This window comes from Haemaphysalis longicornis, unplaced genomic scaffold (genome assembly GCF_048455015.1).
Source record: "Haemaphysalis longicornis isolate Haplotype H1 unplaced genomic scaffold, Haemaphysalis longicornis Haplotype H1 scaffold_4, whole genome shotgun sequence".
Lineage (NCBI taxonomy): Eukaryota > Metazoa > Arthropoda > Arachnida > Ixodida > Ixodidae > Haemaphysalis > Haemaphysalis longicornis.
The window spans coordinates 226,481,304-226,494,641 of NW_027526361.1; the positions used below are offsets into that span (position 1 = coordinate 226,481,304).

At 45.4% G+C, this 13,338-nt stretch overlaps 1 pseudogene; it reads left to right on the plus strand.

Moving 5' to 3' along the window:
* LOC144180248 (cytochrome P450 4V2-like) overlaps nucleotides 1–11,269 on the plus strand; it is a 22,442-nt pseudogene extending 11,173 nt beyond the window's left edge.
* Nucleotides 11,270–13,338: the final 2,069 nt, after the last annotated feature.

The following is a 13,338-nucleotide window of genomic DNA, read 5'->3' on the forward strand; positions in this document are numbered from 1 at the left end:
ACATAGGGAGGCTGCACCTTTCCGTAAGTGGCACACTCGATATGGGTACCTTTGTATGATTACGGGAAGCTGTGTGATGGTTTCGTCTTTAAATTAATTCATTGTCTGCTCGTTATTTTTCTGTCATTGAAAAGCTAAAGGGCACTGCAATATTCGCAATAAAAGCTTTAAATGTTATCTTCGTGCCTGAATGCATTGTCAGAGCAATGCTTTTAAACAACAGAGAGCGACACTGTGTGATTTGCTCGTAACATCAGAACTTCCTCTCTCCGTTTTTGTAAAGTGGGTATCCATTGCGATCATTGCTGAAACAGGAAAAAAGTGGCCAATAGTCGTTACATTGCGGTAATGACGCAATTAGAGCGCTCAAAAACACAAAGACTCAGGAAAAGACAAATAAACTTATTGAGCTGGTAGCAGAGTTATCTGATGGGCTGAGAACTGTTTTTTGGATGAGGTACTTTGCGACCGCCTCAACTGAGTACTAGATGAGTTTGTTGACTACGTTAAGACATCTTTTAAGATTAAAAAAAAAACGCTAAAAAGTGTTGCAGGGTGTCTCTAAATCAATCAGTCAACTCCTTGTCGCGCGGCGCTATATTTCGACAGTGTCAGGTGGACGGATATTGCCTGAGGTGTTCCATGCCTGTTAAGACAAGAAAGCGTAATAAAAATATATACACGACATAAATTTTAAAACCCAATGAATGCTATCGTTGGAGGCTCCAGAGAAACGTTCTAGTGTTGGAGAGAGGCTTTGAAGTGTAGAGAGACACAAAGGCACCAATTAGGCCCCGCTTTCTACGAACTTGAGGTTCAGTACTATCAGACAAACGGCATCCGGGAGCGTCGCGCGAATAGCTGCCCATTTAATTCTCGGAGCAAAACAGTAGCAAAACCGAAACCTTTACTTTTACGGGAGAAGCTCCTCTTGCTCGGGCCCTGTCCCGTCTCTCGTTGCTGCTGTACACGACACGCCACCACGATGATGATTGTCACAGGATCACCCTAGGGATTGGCCAACCAAAGATGACCTAAGAGGTAAAAACGTTAAACGCGTTCGTTGCTACCCAACAAGGAGGAGAGGAAGAAGAAAAGGTTGTCGTTCGTCGGCTGTGAGCTCAAAATTCGTAACGGGGGTATGCGACACAAGACGCTCTGCAGAAGGCGACGGCCAAGGTGGCTAAAATGTCGCACACCGAATTCACCAACTTACCCATGGAGATTTTTAATCGTCCCAAACAAGCCCTACATAATGACCACAAACACCATCGTCGTCGACGGGCTTTTCAACAGAGCGGTGGGAAGTGTCCAGCTTTGCGAGCGAGGAGTTGTGGTGTTGACGCGGCGGCGCGCGGTTTCGATCATACGACTTTCTGTGCGCGACGGTAAATACGTGGCGCATTTCCCACTGCGCTACAAACCGAGACGCAAACATGGCTACGAACGCGCCTTATGTTCTTCACTCATTCAGATGGTGCGCGCCGTCAAGAAGACCTAGAACAATTTTTCACAGTTTCACCGATAAGCAATTTAGCTTCGCCCCTCTCGTCATCATTCACTTCGTGGAGATGGCGAGATTTTTTTTTTCGCTGGAGGAAACGTGAAGAACGGTAGTGTCCTAGAAAAGTACGCGTGAATGAAGGGCGAAGCCAACGTGCTAGGCAAATGTCAACAAGGAAGAGTGTGGCTTTTGAGAACACCGTTGCCTGCCCGGAGCGAAAAGCAAAATAACTGCGGCAGCCGCCCGAGAGAGGGAATTAACAAAGCGGCGTCCTTGCGGTAACATCGCGCAGTGGAGATGTGGTTCATTGGAACTTCATGCTTCTCCATTTGACGTGGCTACCGGCGTGCCAAACGGGAGACCCAAACGGCATATGGCCTGGTCAAACGTTCTTCATTTTTTCCTTGCTTGTTTTGTTCAGGTCTTACCCATTTACTATATTTTCTACATGATCTGCCACTTGAAATATTAGAAAAGGCCATTGTTCACAAAAAAGTCTGCAAACCGCTCCCCGGAAGATTCTAATCTGGGCTAGCTGGTACATTTTCTGGGGCACAGCAGCTGGAACTTTGACGCAAAACGGCGGAGAAGAAACCCGGAAAGCGGCTCCAACTTTGACACACACACAAAAACGCAGAAAACAAAAACCAGGACAGCGGCGTGCTTTTGTTTTCCTCCTATTTGTGCGAAAGTTCGACCGGCTTTCCTACACAAAATCTCTTCCGGCACCTTTTTTTTTGCGTTATTGACTATTGGCCTGATTTTGTTTTTTCCCCCGACCAGCCACAATTCCTAATAACGTTGAGGTATATTTGTTTGTGTTAGCCAGTCTGAGAATTTCATAACATTGCCAGGCATGTTTTTATACCTGAAATTGCACTGGTTTGGGAGAAGAATGGGCAAGAATGGGTAGGGGCAAAGATGTGGATCCGGGGCCATTCGCAGAGGGCAGGTCTTTCACAAATGGTCTAGAAGTGCTTCTCAGTACAGCGTTGAGGAGCAACTCTTTGAATCTATTTCTGGTGAAAAAACAACACACAAATTACCTTTTTTTCTATCCAGGTCATCGAAAAAAGGAAAGCAGGGCGGTCCAGAAAGACGTCGGTCTCGGAAGACATGGATACGACGACGATGTGGAGGGAGATCGGCCATTTAGGACCATGCTCGATGTTTTCCTGGACAACCATCTTTCAAAACCTTCTTACACGTTGAAGGAATTCGAAAAAGATGTGACCTCGATCATGTTTGCGGTACGTCAGCTCAGAAATATTTCTTTCTCGAAAGCGTTCGTTACTTGGTAACGCAAACTACGGTGTCGGGGCCAAAAGGTGGTACTGGAAGTGCATAAAAAATAAATGACAAATGAAAGAAAAAAAAATGAAGGAAGCTCACAGTAACGAGTAAGACTTGAAAGTAGCCAAGCTGTACGCAACTTTGACGACTATCACGAAGGTTTAAGTCCACGTTTGCAGCCGGTTGGCTTTTTCTGCGCTGCCGCAACGACCTTTACTTCATAATTGTTTCTATAAGTGTAAGCTTCCTTTATTTTTTTTTGAACTTTTAATCCATGAACATCCCGTTTGAGGGGTGTACGCTATAACGTGTCTTTCTCGTTCTGAGCCAATGTTGCCATGATTACGGCGAACGCTGGAGTCTTTCTTCTTCCAAACACGTGTTGCCACTATTATGGCGAATGCTGTAGTTCCTTTTTCTGCCATTCTTAGCAAATCCTAAATGGGTATGCTTGACTTGACAAACGTGCGCAGGGGACGCTGGGCAATTGTCGCGAGACACGCACACACGAGCGCTAGGCATTCTCTTAGTTTTGTTGACTGCGTGGCGGCCACCGCGAGGCCCGAACTCACGTGCACGCACTCGGGAATTTCTCGGTATTTTTACTCCTAACACGAAAAATTACTATTAGGTAAACAACTTCGCTGTTAAAATGGCTCTGGTGGCACTTTTGTAAACCTAGTTATCTCAAGAAAGAAAGTATGTTATGCTTGGTGTTGGCAAGACTTCGCATTCAACGTCTCATGAAAGTCACGCCACACCTTCCACACTTGCGCTCAGGATGCTCGAGGTCATTTCGACCCGATGAAGGACCTTGCGAGACATGGCGCATTAGAGGTTGCGCTATAAGAAACAACGGCGGGTGATAAAATGCTCAGAGTGACGTATAACGTATCAGAGAATCTCCTCCAGCTGCTCGAGCGACGCGAAAAATGACCTTTGGGGGGTGTGGAACAGTAGCGGTAGCGCTAAAAAAATCACGGGTGACAGAACGCTTGGAATGACGTCAAGTGTTTCACAGAAGCTCCTATAAAAAAGTTAAGTGATTGCCCTAAATAGAAAAAAATGTAAAAATGAGTTTCGGAATCATACTCAGTGCTTCCGAAATACGAGACGACCAATATCCACAATGTCGTTGCATACGTTATGCCTTCCGGCGTAGAAACGTGCGGACTTTTTTAAGGCATGTCCTACATGGTGCGAATGCGCGAACGAACTGGCAGTGGGGGCGTCGCTCCTGAGGCCAAACGACCGGTTTTCGTAGCTTCAGCAGCAACGAAAGTAGACCGTATTGCCGCAAAGGCGGCGCCGCAACACCAGATTCACAGGCACATTCGAACCATTTAGAACAGACTTCATTCGGTACTCCGGCCAGCCAGGCGTCCAGAAGAAACATTGGGTCCGCTTGACGCGCGGCCGCTATCTCGCTAGCTACGACAGTTCATCTACACGCAATGACGCAAAAATTTTGAATTTCGGCATCATAGTTGCGAATTTTCGTGGGTTGCTTGAGAGTACCAGGTGCATACTACAAATGTCACCTTCTACCCCGGAGTCGTTTGATTCAGACAACTGGAAAACCGGGTTTTCAAGAGGTCGAAACTATGGCCGCAGTTGCAGGCTTGATTTTGTAAGTTTCACAGTCGTTGCGCACGTAGCTTCAGCGTTATTCACTTTGGTGCTTAAAGAAGTTGTTTGTTTTGCGTTTGTGTTTTTTTGCCACCCCCTTGGAGGGTGTGTCCCAGTGGGCGCTCTGGGCTGAGAAACTCGTGTGCATGTGACACTTTGGCGCGCACTCATTGTCGCTTGTTCACAAAGATCGACGCAAACAGGATGGAGATCGTAACGGCACCACACAGCTTCGCTGAGAAATTATGCATGAATTCTTCTTGCTTCACTGCAATACACTTCCGAAAAATTGCCACTCCAGCAGCGGCACGCAAAACCACGCTTCCTGCTGGTAGCACCACTAACGCGGCGTCGCGTCAACCAGCGCAACTCAGCGCAATGTGCTTAACGGCAGATAAACACATCGTATCGTCAACCAGGCAGATCAATCGGGTTACGCTGTAGGTAAAAACACCCTCTGACGCCGCAGGATAGCCACTTCTTTGTAACTGAAAAAAATCAAATCTTGGGGATTTTGCGCGACCAAGCTATACTTGGACTAGTGGAGGTCTTCGGATTAATTTTGGCCATCTGGGAATCTCTAACGTGCACCGAAATCTCCACACACGGCCGTTTTCACTTTTCGCCGCGATCAGAAAAGCAGCCGCCACGGCCGGCATCGAACCCGCGTCTTTAGTCCTAGCAGCACGACGATTTACCCACCCAGCCACTGCGGCGGGTGCTTGGTATGTCACTCTTACAAACTTTTGCTGTATGTATTGCTCCGGTGCTCTTGAAAGCATAGGAACAGCTCTGTATTCCATAGGAGCGCAGTCCAAAGGTATTCCTACTCGTTTCAACAATTTGGGGTGCCAAAAATGGCACAGTAAAAGTTTTCTGGAGCTGCGTGATCGGCGTGAGAGTGGGCGATAATTTTTGTCATACTAAAGTTGCTTCGCCTTAGTGTAGTTGGTTTCAGAGAGAGCCCTTCATTTCTGTGACATAAAAAAAAACCTGCTTGTGAGATTTGGGGCTTGTTTTGAGAGTAATCATTTTGCTGCAGGCCGCCGATTCAACAGCAGCAGCATTGAGTTGGACGCTGTACCTGCTCGGGCTGAACCCTGAGAAGCAGGCCAAGCTGCACCAGGAACTGGACGACGCCTTCGGAAGAGGCGTTGACAGAGAGTTGAGCTTGAGTGACCTTAACCTGTTGCTGTACCTCGAGTGCTGTGTTAAAGTAAGCTTCGCCACCCTTTTCTATCACTGCGCAATTTGACATATGTTTTGCGCTTTTATGCCATTCTTTATTGACGTGTGATTTTTCACGGGGAGATGACCTTGATCCTTATAATTTTCCGCGCAGAACCGACGGTGTTTCAGCTCAGTGTTTAATGATGTACGGGCCTTTTCTTCGGTGTGGCGCACCGATGTATTCCTTTGTTGAACGGGCTCTTTATCCTAGTTAAGCACTTCTAACAGCCTTTTTTTTGCCCGCATGGATTCCTAAACTCGCTTCCCTATTAAGTTTTTTCTGCTTACCTGACATCGGAATGATAAAAACTGTCTCGTATAGCTCCGCCGAAAGCTCTCACACTAATACCAGAAGGATTTCAATTCCAAACATTTTTAGCAAGCCGGGTATTCTGGGTGCGAGGATAAATTATTATAAAGTTTGTGGGCAGTCTGCTGATTCAACGAGGAAGGTTTTCCCATTTCCACAACATGGCGAGTAGTTGTTGAAAGAGCGCCATCTTATGTTTAGTATCCGGGTATAGCGCAGCAGCGAATTCGACAGTATAAATATAATGAAAACGCGTAAACGGAGGAAGTTTACGAAGAATTGAGGCAATTGGGAGTTGCTCATTCGATCTATGTATATCAGTCCAGGAGTAACGGCCGGCCATCAGGAACGAGAAGGATAGCAAAGGATAAAAGGGGGTGGTTTATTAATTTTCCGAAAAATTTTGACATGTTTCAAAGATAGAAAGAAAGTTGAGGAAACCGCTCTCCCTGGGTGAGCTCCGAACCAATGACCGCCGGAACACTGACCGGTGTGGTGCGCTACTCCTATGTTCCCGGGGCGGCTGTGCTTCCCTCCACTTTCTTGGGTATTTATGTTCAAGGGACTCTGCAACGCAGCCGATAAAGGCATTCACTCTTTCATTTGAGTGCAGAAGCCCTGAAAAAGCTATAGTAATCGCCAGCACGGAGCGGCACTGCGGGATTGGTTCGTCCCTGCAGATCCCACTTTTCCTGCGGCGTTTTTTGTAAGGTGGCGATCGAATTAGTTGTTCGATGCAACAGAAAGGAATCCGGCCAATAGCAGGCACGTCGCTTCGATGAAGTAATTCGGATGGTCCTTGACCACCAATTTTGGGAAAGGCAGAAAAAAGTTTTGAGCCAGTTTTGGGCGTAATGAGGTAATTTTGAACTGAGGTATCTTGTGACCTCCTACTCTAAGTTCTGGTTGGGTTTGTTGACTACGTTGTGAAGGCATCTTAGATATAGAAAAAAACTTTGAAGAAAGTATTGCAGGGTTTCTTTAAAGTGATTATTTTTTGCGCTTTAACTTTGGCATTAAGCTTTAGTGATATACCTGTGTGATGTGTTGTAATTGCGTTGCAACGTAAATCAAACATGAGACTAATGAAAATGGGACTGCAGTTCTCACGGCGCACAGTGCCAACAGGTATGTGTGCTCTGATGTGTGCACGCTCATGAATACACCTGCAGTTTTTTCAGATACTCTGAATTTCTAGTCGATCGGAATCTGTATATAGTTTACAAGTTGTTTTGAAGTTTTATGAACAATGATATACAAGGTTTCAAGCGAAAATCAAAAAGTTCAGACCATGTTCGCAGGCCGTCATTGACTACCATTAAAAGGAAAGCAAAACAGCGTGAAAGCAACGCATTGCCTATTACGAAGTGTTTCTTTTGTGCTTTATGCACCTTTGTTGGCGGTATTTAATTCCATACAGGAACCTGAAACATGCCCAAAACAGTGCTATTTTATTTAACATGTGCACAGATTACTAACATTAAAAAAAGGCTTACTGGCTGGTCTCCCGGACAGCCAATGTATTTGCGTTAAAAAATGCCGACTGTGTTGTTAAACACTCAAACAATTTAGCAATCTGGGCTCATTGGACGCTCATATTTCTGTGCGCAGGAATCGTTCCGTATGTGCCCACCGTTTCCAATGATCGGCCGACTGCTCGACGAAGATTTGGTGCTTGGTAAGGCGATGTTTTGATTTGTAGGAGAGTGGGTGCTCCTTTGAAGGACGAAGAGATGAGACGAGCAATTGAATTGAATTGAATTTGAATTCTTTATAATTTCAAATGATGTAAAATACATTCAAGTTATTATACAGACAAGGGTCCCATAGTCAACAGACTGCAACGGGACCCCTGAGATTGCAACGGGACCGCGAATAGCGAATAGATAATATCGTTCTGGTGTTTTGTATGACAGGCGAACGGGCTGCGCTAATGTCTTGGCACTTGCGTTGCTTTCTGCGCAAAGTTGGGTAATTCCGAGGAACTGAGGTTACATTTTTATTTCGGTGCTTTTTAGATGCGAAGCAGCTTATGGTCGAGCCTGTTTCCTCCGGCGTTGTGTGGGCGCCGTTGTGCGGCGTCCACACCCCCACTATGCCTGGCCAGGCACCGCTGTTGATGATTGTGGCAAGATGCCCGTAGGGATTGGCCAACCAAACAATCCATCATGACATAACTTCGCCTTCAAGCACCATCGTCATCTTCCCGTAGGGGAACCCTGAGTACCACACCCCCACTGCGCATGCCTGGCCAGGCACCGCTGATGATGATTGTAGCAAGATGCCCCTAGGGATTGGCCAACCAAAGAATCCATGACGAGATAGCATCGCTTTCAACAACCGTCGTCATCTTCCCGTAGGGGACCCTGAGTAGTATGCGAGGCATTCCTCCTCTCCTCTCCAACGCTCCTTTCTTCTCCGGCATTCCTCCTCTCCTCTCCGAAGCTCCTCTCCTCTCCAGGATTACGCAACGAATGGCAACACCTGCCTCTCTGCGTGCGATAATGCGAAGCAGCTTAGGGTTCGAGACGCGACGAAAGCCGCGGCATACTCCGCTGGGGGCGCCACTGTAGCTCCGCGGTATAAACGACGCGCGCGCGCACTCCGCTTCCCTCATTCTCCAACCTCAACGCCGCGATCGAACTGAAAACTAATGGGAACTTGGGTCGACCCTTTGGCTGCTTCGCATACTACTCAGGTTTCCCCTGCGAGAAGATGAATTTTTTTTCGAGCTATCATGGCATGACTTTGTGGCTTTAAGTTAAGGTACATTTACACTAGCCCTAGGGTAGGCTCATTTTCTAGATTTTCGTGCAGTGCTCCCAATATTTATAAGTGCGGAAATGGTGATCGGCGAGATGTGTTTCCCTATTTGGTATAAAAAGGAATTTCTTTCACAGTTTATAGAATTTGTACGCGAACTCATTTTGCAGAAATTCGTAGAAAATTATGAAGACGCGCTTTACATAGGAGCTTTGGAGGACTAACATGCATTGGTTCATACATAATTTAGTATTCGGCAAACATTTCTAGTGTGAAAAGCCGACCGGGTGAAATAAAAAGCGAGAGACACAGGTGAATAGCGAATTCGAATACTGAAAAGAAATATTTTTGTTGCAAGGGTGGGGAGAAACGTCAAAATTAAAGCGCGACGTGTGGAAACGAAAAAAGCAAATTTCGGAAGAAGAAAACCGATGCACCTATTCGTGAGATCATCGTAGTAGTGGGTTTTCGGGGTACCCCTGTTTGTAAAGCACAACCCGATAAGAGGAACGCGATAATTTTAGAGTCACCAGCAGCACTTCGAGGAAGAAAACTCTTTTGCAAGAAGACACTATGTCTAACCTTTTCTATTGTTTTTACTATCGTGTATTGTGTTTGCTTTATTACGGCGACGATAGCGTTTGTCACATTTTTCAGACGGCCACACAGTGCCACCTGGTACGACAGTTATAGTCAACATACACAGCCTCCACAGAGATCCAGACCACTTCGACAATCCTGACGAGTACATCCCAGAACGATTTCTACCTGAAAACTGTCGGAAGATGCACCCTTTCAGCTTTATTCCTTTCTCCGGAGGAGTGAGGGTATGCCTAGGTGAGTGTGTTGGAAGAATGGACGTTTCCATACGGTAGCAGTATTTATGATGACACGGTGAGGCACAGTTCATAGTATGACGATTAGTAACAGGCCACAAAGGCAATGTGGCGGGATAAAGAACGCCAAATTTTTGAAGCAGCAGTGGGCCCTCACCAAGTAGCTAATTCTGATCACGCTCTTTTTCGTCTCACCCTCGCTGCAGACCACTGCATAAGTGTGGAGGTGCGAAGAAGTGCTCACAGGAATGTGCAGAACAAAACAGCCAAATGTGCGTCCAATTGTTCAATGGGGCGGGTGATGTTTATGTGGGCGACCAGGAGGAACATTGTTGTGCATGCGTCGGCAGACCTCCTTTGCGGATGCAGCTGAAAGGAATTCACTATCTCTGTTGGGCAACGCTTAGTGTAGCCATCCTAACACTGCATGAAGATCAGAAAATATTTAAGTTTGCTGCCAATTTAAGTTTCTTTGTCAGTAAGGAAATAAGTTTACACGTTGAATTACGGCATGAAGCTTTTATCGCTTTTTTACTAAGTAAGGGAAGCTTCGAAGTTACTTGGTTATTGTTCCATCGCATTTTTAGCGTATTCCGCAGTAACAATGTGTGCTGAGAATGGTATAATGCCACAGAGACGGAATACAGCTATGCCTAATTTTAAATAAGCTGTTTTTGGTAACTTATTCTACACCATTTTAGTACAAAAAGACCTTGTTTACAAGCCAGACAAGAAATAATGAACAAACGTGATGTCAGAAGGGAAAGAGAGAGAGAGAGAGAAATAAACGTTTATCGTCTGAAAAGAATAGCTAGGACTTCATCCTTGCCGGTCCGAGGTGGTAGGTCTCCTTAGTTCAGGAAACCTCTGCCGGTGGCTGGCGTCTTCGCCCGGTTAACCAGATTCTTCTGATTCTCCGGATCCTCGTAGACTAGCAGTGCCTCCCACTTTTCAGCAATGTCGGGTTGACTGGTTGTATGTGTGCTTGCAATATCTTGTGGTGCGGCAGTCAGGGTTGTTGATGATGCTTGGCTATCCACAGGTGGGTCTGGGCGGCGGTGTTCGCAAGGGCACCCCAGGATCATGTGCGGCAAGGTATCGGGTATGTCGCAATAAGGGCAGAGATACGGAAATAGCGTGGGGTAAATGCGGTGCATAAATATTCCGTGTGCGTATGTGTTTGTTTGAAGGCGACGAGTAGGCTGGCTTTGTGGGCTTCGACCATCTCCTCCCACGTTTTATGTACAAGACATCCCTTTGCTTCTGTCAGCAGGGACACAGGATAATAGTAAAGCAAGTAGATTCATTAGTGCGCTGAATATACGTTAGAATTCAAATGGTGTGCTTCAGCGGAACTAGACAATCCTGTATCCCTCATTTACTACGTAGCTTGGGGTTGTTCTGTAACCCAGAACTTTCATTTTTTCTCCAGAAGGAGCATGCGCTTGACTGTCGGCATGTGAATTGAAAGTGTTTTTACAAACCGGTGTTTTCAAGAAGTGGCCAGGGAAAAAAACCCTATTTTCTCATGCAGGACAGAAATTTGTGATGGCGGAAATAAAGATTCTGCTGGCCAAACTGCTTTCCAAGTATAGGGTCGAAGCAACAGTGCCACTTGCACAAGTTGAACCTGTCTACGAAGTGGTTCTGAAAGCCAGCGGAGGTCTTCGTGTCTGGTTCCGCAAACGTGCCGAATCCCCGTGAATGCTGCGACGGCGTAAAGAATGCTTTGTACCCAATAAAACGATTGTTAGGACTCTGTTGTGTAGCTTATGTTAAGGTGTATTTGCACAGGTGTGTGATGCACATTACACGTAACTAGTGCACATTACACATTAGTCTTGTCTAGTCCAGTCTAATGCACATTACACGTAACTGTATGTCACGAAAGCAGCCAAGAAAAAAAAAAACACACGTGGGCCCTACTTTACACATTTTGCGGTCGAATGATCTGTTTGTTCTCCCTTTATGTGCTTTGTGATGCTGTAAGTACGTAGCTTTGAAGAAATTCTGTTTCAGTACACAACTATTCTGTAATTACTGTAGCCAAAGGTGACTGCTATAATGCTGTACGCCCGATGTTTGGTTTCCAACGCAGACGGGCAGGGAATGCCGAAACGGGCTTGCTACCAAATTGGCTTTCTATTAAGCGCATTTAGCTGTTTTGAAGATGATACACCTAATTACTCAACCTTTACCTGAAGGCAGAAATCTGTTCAATAGACCTAGATTTCTTGTCAAGAATTGTTTTCAGTGAAAATAATACGCGTTGATGTTTATCCAGAAACAATTATTGTGCACTGGTGCATCAAAGTACGACCTTGGGAAAATTTCTTTATGTTGATACCTTCCGAACATAGCGCTCAGGAAGCAAATGCGCTGGCGAATACATTACATTCCTAAGTAACTAATTAAGAAATTTAGGCAGTGCTAGCTTTTTGCTCTTATTGTCTTAATAGGCTATTTTAGAAACCTGCAGAGTGCCAAGCGTGTGAAGCTTTGAAAGGGAGCATAGTACTACGAGTAATTATTCGCAAAAAAACTGTTGAGATGAAATAATATTAATTTTGATCCCTGGTAGCATTTGGGTTGTGTTATCCTGTTTGTGTATTGTGATGCTGCAGCATATGCGCTCCGCTATCAGTGGCGGCTCAGGAACGTTTTTTCTACGTTACGTGCATGCCTCGCTATTACAAAGATACAGCCTACATAAAAAGCAGCCACTATTTCCTACTTTCTTGTTACGTTGTTTCGTTGTGTAACTGAATAAACACGTGCTGCACTGATCCAATGTGTGCTTCCTGCCGGTTCCTCCCCTCCGTCTGCAAAGACAGTATAATTTGTACATGACAATGGTTACGGCTCTTGACTGACGCAAGCCGTACGTGACCATGGTCGTGTTCTTGCATAAAGTAAAACCGAGCTTTCGGAGTCAAACAGTTTAGCATCCCTTCCTAAAAGCAGTATGTTTTTACTGGTCCACTAGGAACTTTTTTTTTAACACAAGTGTTTGTGTCAGGCGCGTTTGCAGATAAATGCGTCTAACGAAATGCCTCCTTGCCTGAAATCACGAGTACCGATTTCTTCGTGGCTGCTCACTGATTCTCGCTCTGCATGAAACTTTACTTTAAACCCCAACAGAAAGCTAAAAGTTAGTGTTTCAGGTGTTCATTTGACTTTTATGCCAGTAGTGATGCATTCGAAACTTGTTGCGTTGACTACGAGTATATTTATTTCATTTATAGTGCCCTGCAGGTAGTTATTCTTCAATCCAGGCTGTTTTCCCGTGTAATGTTATTTATTTTCTGGGATATGACTTAAGTGGTTCATTTCATCTCACTGATTGTATTACCTTGGAATCATTTGAAGAGGAGTTACGTTAGGGGTGGTGGTACAGAAATATTATTTCCAATAAAGCTGTGAGCCCGTGATGTGTGCCTTTAGAAAGAGCGCGTAGCCTAATATTTCAATTACACCATTTTTTTCTAATTACCGTTTGACGGACTGCATGCCCCTTTGCTTGTAGGTTTACGAAGGTGCCACAGTCTGCAATTTTTGGTATTCAGAATTACTTATATACGTGCGGGTGGGCATAATGCTGGGAAATAAAACTGGAAATATGCAAATTTCTATGCGGGGTTGGATGGTGCGAAAATGCCAGCGTTTAGTGCTGACGTACTGGTGAAGACAAAATTTAGTGACGGGTTTCACAGTTTAGTTTTGAATTGCGGAACGGCTTTTTGTTTGGAAAGCTGGTTCGTCGACGTAACAAG